Source organism: Dermacentor albipictus, chromosome 1 (assembly GCF_038994185.2).
Source record: "Dermacentor albipictus isolate Rhodes 1998 colony chromosome 1, USDA_Dalb.pri_finalv2, whole genome shotgun sequence".
Classification (NCBI taxonomy): Eukaryota; Metazoa; Arthropoda; class Arachnida; order Ixodida; family Ixodidae; genus Dermacentor; species Dermacentor albipictus.
In genome coordinates, this window is record NC_091821.1 from 239,584,669 (window position 1) to 239,601,161 (window position 16,493).

The 16,493-nt window shown below is 42.1% G+C and overlaps 2 protein-coding genes across 4 annotated transcripts in view; one reads left to right on the forward strand and one right to left on the reverse strand.

Moving 5' to 3' along the window:
- Positions 1-16,493, forward strand: part of LOC135901568 (uncharacterized) — a 1,085,637-nt gene that overhangs the window by 560,288 nt on the left and 508,856 nt on the right. The gene's annotated exons all lie outside the window — the stretch shown is intronic.
- LOC135901571 (uncharacterized) overlaps positions 1-16,493 on the reverse strand; it is a 30,787-nt gene that overhangs the window by 7,622 nt on the left and 6,672 nt on the right. Inside the window, exon 2 of one of the 3 annotated variants that reach the window (XR_011511112.1) lies at positions 12,485-12,688. The exons of the other annotated variants lie outside the window; for them this stretch is intronic. The gene's annotated coding sequence lies outside the window, so the exon portion shown is untranslated. The remainder of the gene's footprint in view (positions 1-12,484; positions 12,689-16,493) is intronic. 3 annotated transcript variants of the gene reach the window in all.

Consider the following 16,493-nt stretch of genomic DNA (forward strand, 5'->3'; position numbering starts at 1 on the left):
CGGTACACGGCAGCCCCGCACGCCACTAAAGGGTGGTCACCGACTAACCGCAATGGAGTAGGATTACTATATCTGACTGCCCAGCCATATACAGTAGCTTTACACTGGAGGCAGACGACACCAGCAGCCAGTCAGCATCCACCAAGAGACTCCAGGGCACAACAAGCTGTCACAGTGTGGGACCAAAGCAAGAGCGGATTACTTGTGTGCCTGAGTATATCACGGGCGCTGGGAGTTGACTGCAGTGCGGTTCAACCCGTCTTCATCGACAACGAGTTCGGCCACAAGGGCGATGTATCTAATGGGGGGTAGGGGGGCGAGCATGATTGCAAAACTGGACCGTACAGCACTTCCACTACGACGAAACCTTATAACGATACCGGTTTTAAAAATATATTGGATATAACGATGAGGACGATGCACCATCAACTTTTGTATGTGTATTAGAGTAAATTTAACCACTTACTGTAATGCTCCCATGCCACGTTATCAGTTATAACAAGTCTGGCTACTGAGTGTATGCGCTGAGAAGAAAAAGAACCTTAAAGAAAGGTGAGCCGCTTCGCCACACCTACTTTTGCGCCGTCCACCCCGCATGGCGCGCCTTCGTCTAGTTGCCCCGGAAAAAAGAAAAACAGGGGGGTGGTGAAGTCGCAGTTTCGCCGGAAAGGCAAAGCATCGATTGTGATAGGAAATTAGCAGACATCTATACGAAGTAAGGATGGTGTCAACGCGCATGGTGTCACACAAGGATCCACAAGCATGGTGTCACGCGCACAAGCAAACATGAACACATCTCACTCAATGACCACGGAAACTCGCTGTTAAAATGCTGGACATAGGATGCGCGGCAGCAGCGAACGAAATGACCTCCGTGCTACCTCTCGCTTCCATGCGAACTAAGCGGCGAAAACACGGTGCACACGAAGCTAACAGCACTCCGCGCACTCTGTCCGCATCGCTGATCACTTTCAATATACGGCCCGTGCGGCTGTGCCAAACTCTAACACCGCCGGAGCAGAACGCACTCCCCCCCCCCCCCCCCCACCTCACTCCCCTCGCCTGGTGCCTTGCGCACGACGGCAGACGACGCGCTTCTTCCCTTTGGACTTCATACGGAACATCAGGGCAACAGTGACGCCGACAGCAGAAATGCACCTAGACTGTCCATGCAATAAAATGAATTTATGCAGCTTTGTCACATCACCTTAATGCCGCGTACTCTGTATGGCATGTCTTCACAGGGCATTGCCGGCCTCGCATGCACGTCCCCCTTTAACCCCCTCACCAACGTCGGTGGAAGCGAGACAGTTAAAGGGACTGACAACTGGCCAGACTGTATTGTGAAATGTTGATGGAAATGTAATGACCATGATGTACAGTGAGAGAATCGAGGACGCTGTTCACAATTTAAGTAGGAACTATAATTTTAAATTGGGAAAGAAAGTCTCCTAAACCAGCAAGTGGCGAGATCTGGGGGTAAAGTCTTGGTACTTCGGATGTATTCTATGAGATTACTGTACGTAAGTCGACGGTTATAAAGTACATCATAACTATTGCTTAAAATTGCTGTTGCCATATTATTAGACACTTGAGCATTATTGGAAATCAAAAACGCATGCATGGCTACGGCAACATGCTGAACTCCGTATCACATGTAAAGGAGTCTTTTCATTATGAATCCAATTGGTTTCGTTTTGACCGGTTAAATACCAAAGCAGTAGGACAGGAAACCCCGAAAACACATAGCTATTATCATAAAAATCATTTACGAATTTAGAAAACATGAATCGTAGGAACATCGACTTGATAAACAAACTCATACTTTGTTACAGCACGGCCACACTTGGCATCTGTCTCCCACTAATGCCGGCGTATAATTGCTACCGTCCTTGCATATCACCATTTTGAGCATGTTTCCAGTGAACGGCTACATCCTCACTGCAGATAGAAAAATTCTGATAAAAAATGTTCCACAGCATTTTCTGCATCACCACTTCTGATTAGACAGCCTGACCTCTGACCTGTTAGTGCACCTTTCCACTGCACTAGCAAAAATAGTGCCGTGAAAATTGGTTGTCAGTCCCTGACAGTCCACGGCATGAAGGTGTGCCGTGCGGGGTGCATTCACAGAAAGTGTGGCGAAGTGGCTCGTATGTTTTTTTCTTTTCCCGGATTTCGTGTGTCTTCTCTTTTCTGTGCAAACACCCAATAGAACACACACAAAAGTTCATAGGGTGCTCACCCTAGTAGTGTTAAAATTGGTAATGGTATAAGTGGGTTTGATTGTACTTCTTTCTGTCTAATTGAAATATTTATCTCCTATGCTTTCTTTTTAGCTACCTAGTTATAACAACTATCGGTTGTAACAATGGGATTTTCTTGGCACTTGAATATATTTGTACATGGTTTCAACTCTATTTGTATGATAAGTTCAGCACAGATAAGCTTCGTAATGCATGAATAAATGTCACTTGTTTGTTTGGTTATGTCATTTCTGTATCCTAGTGCGCACACACCCTCAGCAGCACGCACAAGGCGTCATGTGCACCACTGCGGCTGCGTCCCTGATACAGCCTGCCTGATTCTTTTTCAATGTTGCTGGTGGTGTGCTAACAAGAAAACGAGAAAAGATGACTGCGAAGATCTTTCAGAAGGAATCGTTTGCGAGGATAAAGAATGTGTGAAATGGTATTTAGAGGACGTACTGAAAGAGCCAGGTCAACTCGTTCTGTTCACTGTATTCGAGCAATGGTAACGCAAGTTGATCGGGAGAAGGTAACGTAAAACTTAGAATAATGCTAATTGATGGCACTGCATTATTTTGCTTGTGGCATCCCTGTCAGTAGAAGTTTTGGCCTCAATGTTCATTAATCACTAAGCAGGAACTTTAAAACTGTTTGATGATCCTTTCAAATGAACATAAACATGACGTACCAATATTATCTGAACCAAATATATTTAAATAGTAAAATATAGAGCCATCTCGAGAAAACATAATTGGATGTCTTTTGCACACAACTACAAACAAAAGGTTTTTTAAAGTTATTTGCTTTAATTGAATAAATATAGCTCCCTTAGACAGAGGGAGTTTGAGAATGGTAAAGTCCGACTAAGTGTGTAGCTCGACATACACAACATGCATTGCAATATTATACAAAAAGGAAGCTGTGTACATCACAAAGAAGAAGTCAAAACCTTTTTATCTAATCCACAGCATTCTTTTCGTAGTATCACATAAATATATTACTGTTTGAAATATTATAATGTCCATTTCTTTTATTTTGAAATTCTTACTTTAAATTAAGAAGCTTATATATGACCGCATCCTACCCATTAAAAAGCGGGTTACATATAATCGATGTTTTCTTGTCCAGTTCCCTGTAGGGACAAACCCAATTATTTGAGGAACAAGCAGACAGAAAATAATTCAGATGGTCGTCCTCACTGCTGTCGGAGTAAGCAAGTGCAGAGCCGAGAGAATAGCTGAAGTCTGCTGCATTTCTTATATGCTCTAAATCGTCTATCACCGTAATGTGAATAAAACTGAAGTAGTAGAATTAAGCAACGTCAATTAGAAAAAAATTATCTCGCCTTACGCACCAAAAGAACAACCTACTTATATGAAGTACGCCGAATTGGAAAAATCAGAGAATTTTGGACTACCTGGAATTCTAAGACTTGTACCTAATATTAAGTATACACCGAAATGCGGCCCCCTCAGCTTGGACTGAACACAGACTACTAGCTCGGCAGTATGATGCCATAGCTATCAAGTTACCATGATTCGTGAAGAAATGTGAACCTAATACCCATTCCAAATAGTTATAAACCTCTCCCAAATAATTAAGGTGTCTACACACACCTCCGTTATGTTGGACATAGTTTTCAGAAACGCTCCTGACACAATAATTTCCATTTCAGATATGAGCGGCTTTAGCAATCATAACCTCTATCAGCTGTTAGCATCACGAAGCCAGTGTCTGGCAGAACAACAAAACAAATTCACAATTATAACGGAGCAAATTACGATGAGATTAACTCCAAACTAGAATTTTTTGTAAAGTGCTACTACCTTTATTTAATTGTCAATCTGAAAATAACAACTGGGTACTCTACAAGGAAAAATGAACTGCATTCGTACACCGGTACGTCCCGATAGTCTCCATAACTAACGACAAATCCAGCCCTTGGTTGAACAAGTCTCTTCGCAAAGTAAGGAGTATAAAGAAGCGTTCGTATAACAGGGCTAAACGCGTGCGTACTGCTGAGGCCTGGCAGATATAGAAAGACTTTTTAAAAAATTACTGCTCAGCAATATCTTCTGCAAAAGATAAATACTACTGGACTTGTCGTGACAAAAATTTGGGCCAATTGTCACCCGTCATCGGTGATGCGAAGGTTGGTGCAATGGCAGCAACCGCATTGAAAGCTTTGGATGACAAGATAATTGGGGCAGAGATTGTGAGAAGGGCACTGGACATTCTCAAAGAAGCAAATGCAGGGGACTAAGCTTGCCATCTCATCTCGAATGAAGAGAAGCAAGTGCAGCGTTAAAGACAGTGATAAAAAAAGTGAAAAGAGCGTGACAGTGAAAAGACAGTGAAAAGAGCAAATAACGATCTATGGGGTGCGCATCCAGCTTTCGGTGACATGATCACGGTGTGGCTTGCAACCACTACGTTAGGATGACTGATGCTTGCGTCAGCAGTTTGTGATACCACGTTGCAACTACCTACAGTAATGTGCAATGTAGATGAATCATTGTCTAAAGAAGCCCTACACCAAGTACGTTCGCTTCAATTAAGGTGAGGTTTTTCACTAATCCGAAATAAAGAGGCTATAATTCGTCGAACCTTCTACGTTCGAGGAATTTGGACACCATACTGCAGTTATTTAGTAAAACAAATTAAGTGAGCCGAAATTGTTTTGTGAGTATAATCATGTAATGCTGCTGGCGCTCGTGATCCATACTGTAGAATATGACAATACTTAATCTAGCATTTAACTACCCATGTATTATGCGTTCATTTTTCTAAACATAAATAAAGGCACTTGGTTAATTCTCAGACAGCATGCAGGTAGTGTTGTTTTTAGAAAGTGATCAGTGAACTTTGCAAAAGTTGATGAATCCATGAATTTATAGCTACAATATTTCGAGTGAGCAAATAAATATTGGAATCAAAGCGCTTTAACTTATATGCATAGCCACCACAAAAAATTTTAAAAATTCATGTGTGTAAAAAGTTGTGCTTCCTAAAGGGACACTAAAGAGGAACACTAGATTAGTTTCAGCAGATAAATTATACATTTAGAACCGCATTATCATTTATTTTACTGTAATGGGTCGATTGCTAGAAGAGAAAATGAAGGTCAAACTTACATTATTTGAATTTTCCAACAAAACTCCTACGCCGGTACGTCAGTGTGACATCGCATACTCTTTCAAAGCACTGTTTCGTATTTGGCTCATTCTGAATAAGTAAAAGTTCTTGAACCTCATCACATTAACCAGCCCCAGGAAGACATTGTCAAAATCCATGACGTCATACCGTGTTAGTGCAGGAACTTCAGGGAGGTGGCACCCCTCCCCATCTTTCACTCTTCCATCTTTCCTGGCTTGCCAAGCCTCTTATCACAGTATGAGTGTTTTTTTTTTTTGTATTGTAGAAGGATAAGTTACTAAAATAGCTACACTTATTTTTCTTTAGTGTCCCTTTAATGTTGACTGAAACCAAACAAACAAGTGTAGTCCGGACACTTAGAGCAGAATTCGGTATGCATTGTGCTACATTTCTAGTGAGATGAATGAAGATCTCAGAAGAATACAGCTTTGTTGGCATTCTGTGACAATACATGTTTCATATGGCTTTCTCCTGAATGTGCTTGCAAACTGTCGTGCAGATAAAAAGGAATACGATCTAAAATCTATAGCGATAACCTGCAATTACATAAATTGGCAAAGCTGCTTATTAATAGCCAAACACCACGAAACAAAATCCAGTTGTTGCCACCTGCGCTTGCTGTGGAGAAGCCAATATCGTACTGCAGAACCAACACCAGTCACTCAAGGTAAAGCACACATTAAAACAAATGTACATGACGGTTACAACGAGGGTGCTACTCTGCCTGAATACAGTACATGCCCTGAGCACAAGCAGTTTCCTTTGTGACCAGGCAGCATCGGTGGCGCTGTCCAGACCAGTGCATGTCAACTATACGGATAGTGTTCAGTTTAGCTGACTGTGCATACAATTTAATGAGCCCAACAGATCACTGTGGTGAGCTACATGACTGTTCCCAAGGCCGCACTCTGTGTGCTGTGATCAAGTGTCACAAGAAATGTCGTTTGCTCTCACAGAATTTCCACAACAGTGACCATGCGCTTAACCTGTGGTCGAACTGGTTCGGAACATTTCCTCCAAAAAGTTTGAGTTTGGTTACAAGATGGTGGAAAAGATATTGGTTCAATCCTGGTTCAGATGAAAATAAAGGTTCAGTTCCGGTTCAAAACCCTGTCCGCGCCTATTTCAGAATGTCATCTTGGACAGGAAATTTTCTATAAGCAGAAAAGTGAGGAAAGGGATGATGATCTTGTGGTTCATGCAGCGTTCACCAAAAATGAAGACAAAAACAAAAAAATGCACGAGGGATGCGCTGTGCATTTCTTCTCAATGTCCTCGTATCTTGTGAACGCTGCATGAACCACAAGATGAATAAGGACCAACTAGCTCAGTTTTCAATTTATATTAATAGGAGATGAGACCGGGAAAATAAGCAGCATCAAAAGGAAAGATGTCTCAGTGAAACTAGAAAGATTGTAGAGTTCTGTTTTCTGTTCACAGATTTTCTCATTAGTTGCCTAAGACTTAATTGCTAGTAAACCTAATTAGCTTTGCAAAGTGACCTTATTTGTATAGGCTTCCGATGTCTTAAGGGACGTGGAAGAGCTTCCGCAAGAAGGGCGAAAGAACCCATAGCGTTTGCGTGTGGAAACTACGGGGTGTTCAAAATTAAGCTTTATGGTTTTCTTAAGATTAGCCACTGGGGCACGCGAGGACCACCTTTGCAAATAAGTTATGTGGCCAGGGTGGTGCAAAGTGAGATGATAATTATCGCATTCAGCAGCCCAATCAACTAAAATTCAATAGTTAACTTTTTGTTGACTACAGTAAGTGGGTATGTTTGTATTGAAAATTTAGAGAGACTCGTGTTTCTACACCATATCACTTGGAAGAATTCTTCTGGCGCGTATGTGCTCCGAGATATCCGACTCCAAATTTTAATTGTCGTTCGCATGATTACGCATGCAAGAGAGTTGGGATCTGTACAAAGCTCCTCCCTGATGTGGTGTGGCTGCTGCGTACGGCGTTTAGTCTGACAATAAGGCAGAGGCATTGTCAAAGGTGATAACAGTCACCCTTCCCCTCTTGCTGGGGAAATAAACAATCAAAGAACCTGAAACTGCTGTCCTAACACAGGACCGTGCAGCCTGTAACAATGGTGCCAGCTGCCATGCCAAGATTATGGCGCGATCGGAGAAGCCGGAGGGCAGCATGCGCGCGTAATGGTGACAGGACTGGCGGGCATAGTCCTTGCCTGGACTACGCAAATAAAGTGACTGAATATTTCCAAGTACTGCAAGTTTTATTGAAAACAAGAGCAACAACTGCACGGCACATCATGCTGTCATATCTTGATATATCGCAGTTCATAAGAAGTCATTTAATATGTGCCAACTAGCTGTGCTTAAAATTTTTCATGGAAAGATTGTCAAATACCCAATAAAAAATTCGAACCCCGAGTTTAAAAAATGTTTTCTCTTACTGCCCATCTTCCTTTCTGAGAAATTCGCCTAGGTTCCCTTTGTACCTTCGTGGTACTCTATAAGAATTTTATTTGCTTTCACTGATGTGTTATATGCCCATACAGTGTCTGCTTAAATGTCTGAACACATGCATTCTTATTCTCCGACTAAAGATGCACATCTTGAACCTCGTCTGGGATTCGTGTGCTCTTTCAGCCTTGTTTGTGATGTTTTCTGTCACTCCGTTCACTAGTACATTTCAGTCCAAATTGGAATACCTCATCTACTCTCTTATAATCTCGGGCTTGCTTTACTGAACGTGTGATGTTTCTTCTCGTCTTCCATATTCCTCTGTGTTGCCCTGACTACAACATCAAAAGAACTTGTCGCAACCACGATACAGTGAATCTCTGTTTACGTGAACTGCAAGAATTGAAAAAGAAACATGTAAACCACTCAAGTTACATTCATGTGTATGCTGCTTATTTCCATCACCTGAAATAGAGCCTTGTCGGGTGATGTCCACTTACAGATTAAGTGGCTTGGCTCTGTGATTTTAATGCTAGGGTAATTAGAAAATAAAAGCTGGTTATTTCCAACGAAAACAGTAATTTCTTCAAGATATTGATGATGTCATCCCCAGTACAATATGCCAGAATATTCAGATTTCACACTAAAACCAGTAATACAAGGATACACGTAGATAAGTATCTGTCCGGTGAAATTAACTATGATTAACCAAGGCGGTTGATTAACTCGTCGGAAGTGTGCGAAAAGCGCTTCTTCATAATTTTTATATTTATTTATAGTTTTACCGTGCCCCTCCTGTGCGGCTTCGATTTCGGGACATAGTTTTCACTCCGGCAGTTTTTCTTTAACCTCCACGGTAGCCATGGTGTCAGACATCTTAGGAAATTTATGACAATTGTAAAGTTTCAGATAACGAAAGTGCAATTTGCATTCAGTCCACATTAACTCGCAGAAATTCCGGGCTAGTTTTGGTTTTTGTGTGTTCTTCATGAGTATGGCTTTCGATGAGAGTGTCAATTCTGTGCATTCAGTTGAACAAGCGAAGCTGTATCAAGTCAACTAGCCTGGAATCGGCAACGTGCAAGCCCACATTTTTCTGTTGTTGTGGACAGATATAGTAGAAGAGAATGGCCTTACTAAAAAACCGCTTGTTCTCACGTGCCTAAGCATTTTCCATAATAAACATACCAGCATGCGAGTTTGGCAGCAAAATGCCTGGATTTCCACTTTATGTTCGAGTTCACGATAACGGGAATTTCGCCTTGTGCACTTTATCCTGGGGTTAGGTGGCAATGGACCGGAGGAGGAGGCAACAAGTACATTAGGGACGTGATTTAGCAGTGCTGGTGAAATGAGGTGAATAACCAGACGATGGACATCAGTTGTAGCAACCCAGGCAGTGCTTTGAACCCTCAATTTCATTGATCCTGCCACTGCAATGCAACATTGAGTGTGTGCCTGTGTGATACTCCTGTGCTTTATGGGAACTTATGGCAACAAAGCAGCCATAGCAGACAGCAACAAATAGAAAAAAAGAATGGCTGTGATCTCATATATCTGAACAGGATATGACATGAACGAGATATGTGCACACACACATGCATGCAAACACATTTTTGAACGCAGGTGCATGCCTCAGTGAAGAGTTTGTGCTAATTGCACATTGTCGTGCTTATTCATATACTGAATACATCCTTGTATGGATCAAGTCGGCTCAAAAAAAGTGTACTGCAGGAAGCAGAAAGTCACGACAGCTGTCCAAGTGGCAAATATCACGAGAAATGCACCTGTTTATTTCAAGGTACAATGTCTGAAATAAAGGGCACAAGCAACCAGGACGAGCAAGAAAGGGTCACCCTGAACGCCTGCCTCCCAGCAATAAAAAATATGGCGTGAACCTGATGAAGCCATCCCACACGAAGCGATGTGAGATTCTGGACTGGAAGAGATCCCTAGGGCGCGATGAAGCAATATGCTAAAGCAGGAAAAGGACACTGCACCAAAGTGGACTGACAAGGAGTTATTGTCTATGAAATGAATCATAGTGGCGAAGAGGAGGAGGCCTACAAAGCCAGTTCCAGCTGTGGGCATTGGGATTACAACATGGGGCACTGGCCACTTGTAAAAGAAACTTGGCAAAAGCTGGAACAGCCTACTTAAAGAGGAACCACAGCATTAATGTGCTTTACGTGCAACATTCGCTTCTCTCACAAGAAACACACATCTCTTTCTTGAATTTTAATCACCAGATGACACACCAGTACCGAATTCATATGGGTGCTTAATAAAGTGTTTGAGAAAAGGAAAAAACACAATATGGCATGTGGTTGCCATTATCCGGCAACACGTTGCCCTCACGGTGTCTTCTTGTACGAAAATAAAAAAAAAAGGAGAATGTATCTTCACTGTCTTTCAAACTGCTGTTTTCTAAAGATGAAACACTCCATTGCTCATTGTGATGAAAATAACTATTTTCAATTTTAAGAAATATGAACATAGGAAGTTTGCCATGTGCACAAGATCAGTACTGAACCCGTATTAAATGTTCAATGCCTAGCTGGCCTGTTAGCACGAGCAGATTTCATGATCCATAGATGTATTTAGCATGCAGAAACCAATGTGGTAGTTACCTGTACTTCCAAAGAACACAGATCAATACAGACATGGCATTTAGCATTACCATTCACAGCACAAAGAGTTGTGATGCCGTCTAATCCATGCTCAGATCAATGATAAACAGGCCTGTAATACAGACGTCATTTTCCTGATCATCTGTGTTCCTTGCAGACATAGACTTTCACTATAATGCCAGTCAATAGTTTACCTATCTCGTGGCAGCAACAATTTGTGCCTTCTTCGTTTGGATAAGACTGGGCGAACTACACTCGGGAAAGTGTACAAGCAAAGATTTAAAAAAACTCAAAGAAAAACTTTCAGTAGAATGTACTAGATGAAATGGAATAACTATAGCTGTAACATGGGTAGAAGTGGGTTTGACGGTCTTGATTGAAGAAAGCAGCGCAAGTCAAGAACGCAACCTGAGTTCTTTCTTTTGTGCGAAAACTCCAAGAAGAGAACGAGCCAGGTAAAAGTTATTGCGTAAGATTAGCAGCTGACATGGCAACAGAACTTCGTGTCATTTTTTTCGAAGTCACCTTAAGCGTCTGCGCGCTTAGCCTTGGAAGGAAATGCCTGCTGCTGCCGCCGTGGTGACTCATGACCCCTTTACGGCATGCAACTCTGACAAGTTGCCAAGTGCCTCTATGTTTTGATTCCACTGAAATCCCCTTCTGTGGATGGACAAAAAACAAAACGGAAACTTTTTTTGCAACATACCTCAGTGTGAAATCATGCAAGCTGTTGAAGACAGCGTTGGCAGTTAGCCCCCATAGAAGATGCAGGAGCGTTTTGCGCGCTGTATTTTTACATAATGCTTGCGAAGAGATCCATGCGAGGCTTGTGCAAAGGAGCCTGCTAAAGATTTGTATATGTTACAGAAAAAAATGTAATCGATTACCCTTACATTCACTTAATTAAAGAAACACTGGCATTTGCGTTGCTTCATTTATAGCACCTGATCTGTTTGATGTCTTTCTAGGAAAGGAAAAGAACTTGAAGCCCCTCTAGAAGATGTGAAAGACTTGATATGTTGAAGATTTTCTCATTCATTTTTCAACTGATCAATTTTAGAAAACCATGCAGGGCGAGACACTCCATGGGTTTGTGCCAAGGCGGTCACAATGGTTTCGAATTGACTATGAAAGTGCCGTATAACGGAAAGTTGTAGTATCTATACTTGCATTTTACATTTAAACAGCAGTGCACGTGTTGGGAATGCAACACCGGGGGGAGTATTCTGTAAGTGCCCGCCTAGTGTACTGTCCATTGCGGCAGCTGCTCAAGTGCTGCTTGGCTGGGGTACGAGCGAGAAGGAAGGCTGCCCCAGCCTGTCTCTTTGATCGTACAGCTCAGTCAATCAGCAGCAGCTGAAATTGACGGTCCACTATGCAGACATTTACAGAATACCTTGCCCCGGAATGGCAAACCGTCTTTTACCTTAAGAATCTCATCACTTTTAGGTTGCAAAGAGAGGAATTGACGTATTAATCTGTAATACTCGGAAGAGATATACATAACTTACGGTGGAAATCAATACGTGTAACTGACTAACATAATTTCATAAAAATAACTTTTCAACGAATTACATCTAGTTAGAACAAATTTTGAAATACACACCAGTTTTGAGATAGCGCAGTCAAACTTGCCGTAAAAATGCACTGTTGTTGCACTTTCCACAAAGTGCCCTTTTATGCAGTGAACCTCCAAAGTCACTGGAACACCAATGCATTTCTTCGCAAGATTTGGTAACGCATATCTCGAAACTGGTGTCATTTTCAGTCCTTAGTAGATAGGACTTTAAAGTCAACGAATATAATTTTAACTTGCAGTGTGGGCAGTAATTAACTTAAAATGATTATGAAGATATGGTAATTTGTCTAATATTTACGTTAACTTTTTCTGAAGATAATGTCGGCCTCTGAGAGTGATCTAGCTCAAGAAGCAGAATTGTGCTACATGTCGTGGGTGATTATTAGAAGTTCCAATAACAGTAAAATAAAACACCCCCTGTAGACATCGTTTTCTGACCTCATTGTCGGGCAGAGCGACGTGAAGCCTGTGACAATACACGAATACAGTAGCACAGACGTCGAGCGGCGGCCGGCAAAATGCCGTAGTCGTCACAAGTCGCAGCTTGCACCGGCAGGATGTTCCTGGAGGCGCGCCCTCGAACTCCCGTGGCAATGTTTCAGCGCCCCTCGTGCTGTACATCCGTGCGGCGGGGATGAACCACTGCGAGGGACGCAGAAAGCGGCAGCAGCAATCGTCAACTCAACAATCTGCGGTGCCCCGACTTATGACTTCGAGTGTGCGCCAGGGATTACGACTCTGCCGAGTGTCATGGCCCGACGACTGCCGTTGTGCTACATCACAACAGGCTGGAGGCGTTCCTGTGCAGTGCCTTGACCGTGGGACCGTGACTCTTACTCGATCGAGACAGCTGGGAATGAACTGGAGAAGATCACGCGCAGCGGGGGCTTTAAGAAGTGCTTAGGCGATGGTCCGGGGAGATGGATTTCGGAGAGCACCGAATGTGCATCGTGCACCAAGCAAACTTCATTTACCCCAGTCTACGATTCCGTCCCTCAGCTGCATACGTAGCCATACCAACGTTCTATTTTTATACAAAGAGGTTAGTGGCGTTATTGCATGTTCGGAACCACTAGCTTCTGTCACTATGGTTTCCACAGAAGACTACCAGGGACATACGCCCTGCTTCCTTCCTCTTTCAGCAGACAGCACGTCACATCTCCACAGAATGTAAAGTCTTTACAACTGTCATATTCTCATTCTTGGTATCTTTGAAATTTTGTTAATTGTCTTCTATCTGTGCCGAGCTTAGCGCTTTCTTTTGAGCCTTCTTTCCACTGGCACTTTTTTCTTGTCTTCTCTCCTTCCGTACACGTTCTCCATGTTTCAAAATTGTGTTATTGTGTAGTTTTTGTTTTGTTTTTTCGTTTTTTTTATCCCATCACTCTTGATCGTAGTTTTTTAATTCACATTTTTACCTCTTTGGATTTTTGTTTTTCTGTGCACCAGCGCCCAGACCTAAGTGTTATCATTATTACTATTTTTTGGCACAGACACACACACACTCTCTCTGGTTTGCGGCGCTGTCAAGAGCAGATTGACAGTAGTAAAAACCAGGAATTCGACTTGGCGCCCAGGTAGGCAATTCAGCATGAACAGTCGTCGTAAAAGTAGAAATCTGTCACTATTTGAATTGGAAAACACTCGATCATCAGCTCCTTTTACGACAGTCGTGTAGGCTTCGTTCTTTGAAAACATGGTTAAGAGCGCTGCAACCAGAATTCGCAGAATTCCGTGTGTTGTGTGATATTCCCAAGTAACCATGGATATCCGTGGGACGTCCATCATAATTCCCTACGTCCATCCATCCGGATATCCAACATGGACGTCCATGGGACGTACAGGAGAAGTCCTTATCCTGTTTGGATGTCCGAAGGATATCCCCGCGGAATGTCCATGGGACATCCCGTTTTGAACGTCCGCTGGCAGTCCATAAATAGGCATGTCCAGGATATATACACTAGTGAGTTATATAAACGAACATAAAAATGTTGCCGGAAATTTTAGTCTTCATATTATATTTATTTTTGCTTTCTCTCGGACAGTCCATTTTTCTTTCAAAGCAAGATAAATTTATTTTCAACTTGATATAATTTCTGCCGAACTTCATATCGTAGTATTAAAATACATTTTTTTTTTCTATCAGTGGGTCATACAAACAGTTTGGAGTTTGCTTTAAAAAATGCTTGTGGATGACTAGCAGAATATAGAAGCGCCCATTTGAAGCCACTTATTCGACCTAGAGCAAAGCACTTCAGGAATTCCTCAATATGAGAAGGTCCTGACCTCCGAACATGTAACTGGGACTTATATGCTATGTAGGTATGTAAACGCACCGTGCTGCTGGCGCAAGAAGGGAAAAAGTGGGGGGAAAAGAAATGCAGGGAAGATATTGATGCGAACGGTGGATAGATAAGTTTTGAGGAAGAGAAAAAATATAAAGATTAACGAAATGTATATGGAAAAGTTCTCCTCCTGCGAAAGCGCTGCACAAAGTTCTATACCTGATTAATTCAAGAAGGCTAAGGGACTATTTGTCATCGTGCCATTTAAAAGGGGATTCAGATAAATTTCCATGATCACCTAATCGAGAATGTAATCAGGCAATGAAGCAGACGCCCTATACGGACGCCACAGTCATTCTATGCGTACATCTGCGTTTGTGCAAGGGTCGGCTGCCATTATCGCGGTCCGAATACTGTCGGTCCAATGTGGAAATCACCGCCCCGTTTCTGCACAGTGTTCAACAATTTTATAGCGAACAATTTCAAAACACCTATTAGGCGTTGTTTCATTTACAGGTTCACGTACATTTGTAACAGTGGCCTAGCTCATGTGTAAAAAGGTACACTTGGGACTGCTCCATCATTATGAACTTGCTACAAAGCGATTACGCCTCGCCCTTTTCTGTACTTGAGCGTAAAAGACCTGCGCTACTGGTTTTAGTTGCTCGCGCTTGGTTTTGCATGGTGCATCTCTCTATGTAGAGACAACATGCTTCGTGATATCGACAATACCCAAGATTCGTTGAGTGTCTACGTGCCGGTCAAGTTTCAAGGGGACCTAACTAACCTAATTGAATGGCTAAATTTACTAATTAGCTAATCCCATAACTAATAAGGAACTAGCTAATTATCTGACTGAACTCACTGTGTGCTAACTAAATGTTTACTAACTTAGGTAACTAAACCAACTAACAAAGCTAACTGATAATTACCGAATAAGTAAGCAGCTAAGTAATTAACCAACCAAACCAAGTGTTAACTAACCAATCTAACTAAATGTGACTGTAAATTGCCAACTTAGTAAACACAATGCAAATGACCTAACTAGCAAAATTAACCAATTCAGTAACGACTCTAATAAATACTAAACTAACCATGCACATAAACTTACAAATGATTTAAGCTAATTCCATAACTAATAACCAACTGAAGTTACTAAAACAACTAACGAACTAATTTGCCTCATAACTAACGACTAAGTAAACAAAATAATCCCTCCAATTTTCTTGGAGGGTAATCCTCTACCCTCTGTATGGGGAGTGCTTAACGCCTGCTTCGCCTCCGCCGCAAGTTGGCCCGGAATTGCACTATTTTCGGGATCGGCGCATGTATGGGGACTGCTTAAGGTCGGCTTCGCCTCCGCCGCGTGTCGGGCCGGTATTGCACTATCTCCGGGATCGGCCCACGTATGGGGAGTTTTTTGCTTACGACAAGCAAATTTTCTTGGAGGGTAGAGGTACACAGCTTCGCTGTGTACCTCTACCCTCCATGAGATTTGAAAGAAAGCGAAATTAAATGAAATTAGGCGTGTACAATAAGTAAGTCAGGGTTGTTCGCTGCCAACTCCTCGTAGATCGCACACGACCTTCGTCGTCTTCGCCTCTTGCCAGAAATACAGCATGTAGATTTACTTTTTTGGAAAAGTTTCGCAAAATGGTTTTCAAGCAGACAGTTTCGGGTATTTTTTTTTCAACAAGCTTAACATATGCGAAGGACGATTTCAAAGCAGTTGCTGGACGTGGAACACTTAGTTTATGTTCACTGCAGAACAGTAGGTTAATACAATTAAACATTTTCATGTAGATGTGTTCCTACACCTCATAAATATAGTCGAGAGAAAAAGTAGAGACAACTGCACCAGGAAAAAAAAAGAAAGAAGAACTAATTTCTTCTTTAACAGCCATGTAGTGACATTGCCTTAATGCGCACGACGCTGGTCAATCCGGCGCACGTAGGTCGCACTTGATTTCGGTCGTTATGCCTAGCCTGTAAAGAAACAAAAAATTAAGCACCTTTATTCCCAAAACAGTTGTGCTCGACTGTATCTTTTTTGTGTGGGTGCACGTTTAATTTTACATTCGTGAAAGGTTGAGTGCTCGCACTAATTTAGTTTTTTTTTTTCTTAGCAGCTGCGTTTATTATTTCTTCGGCCTTTCCTTGAG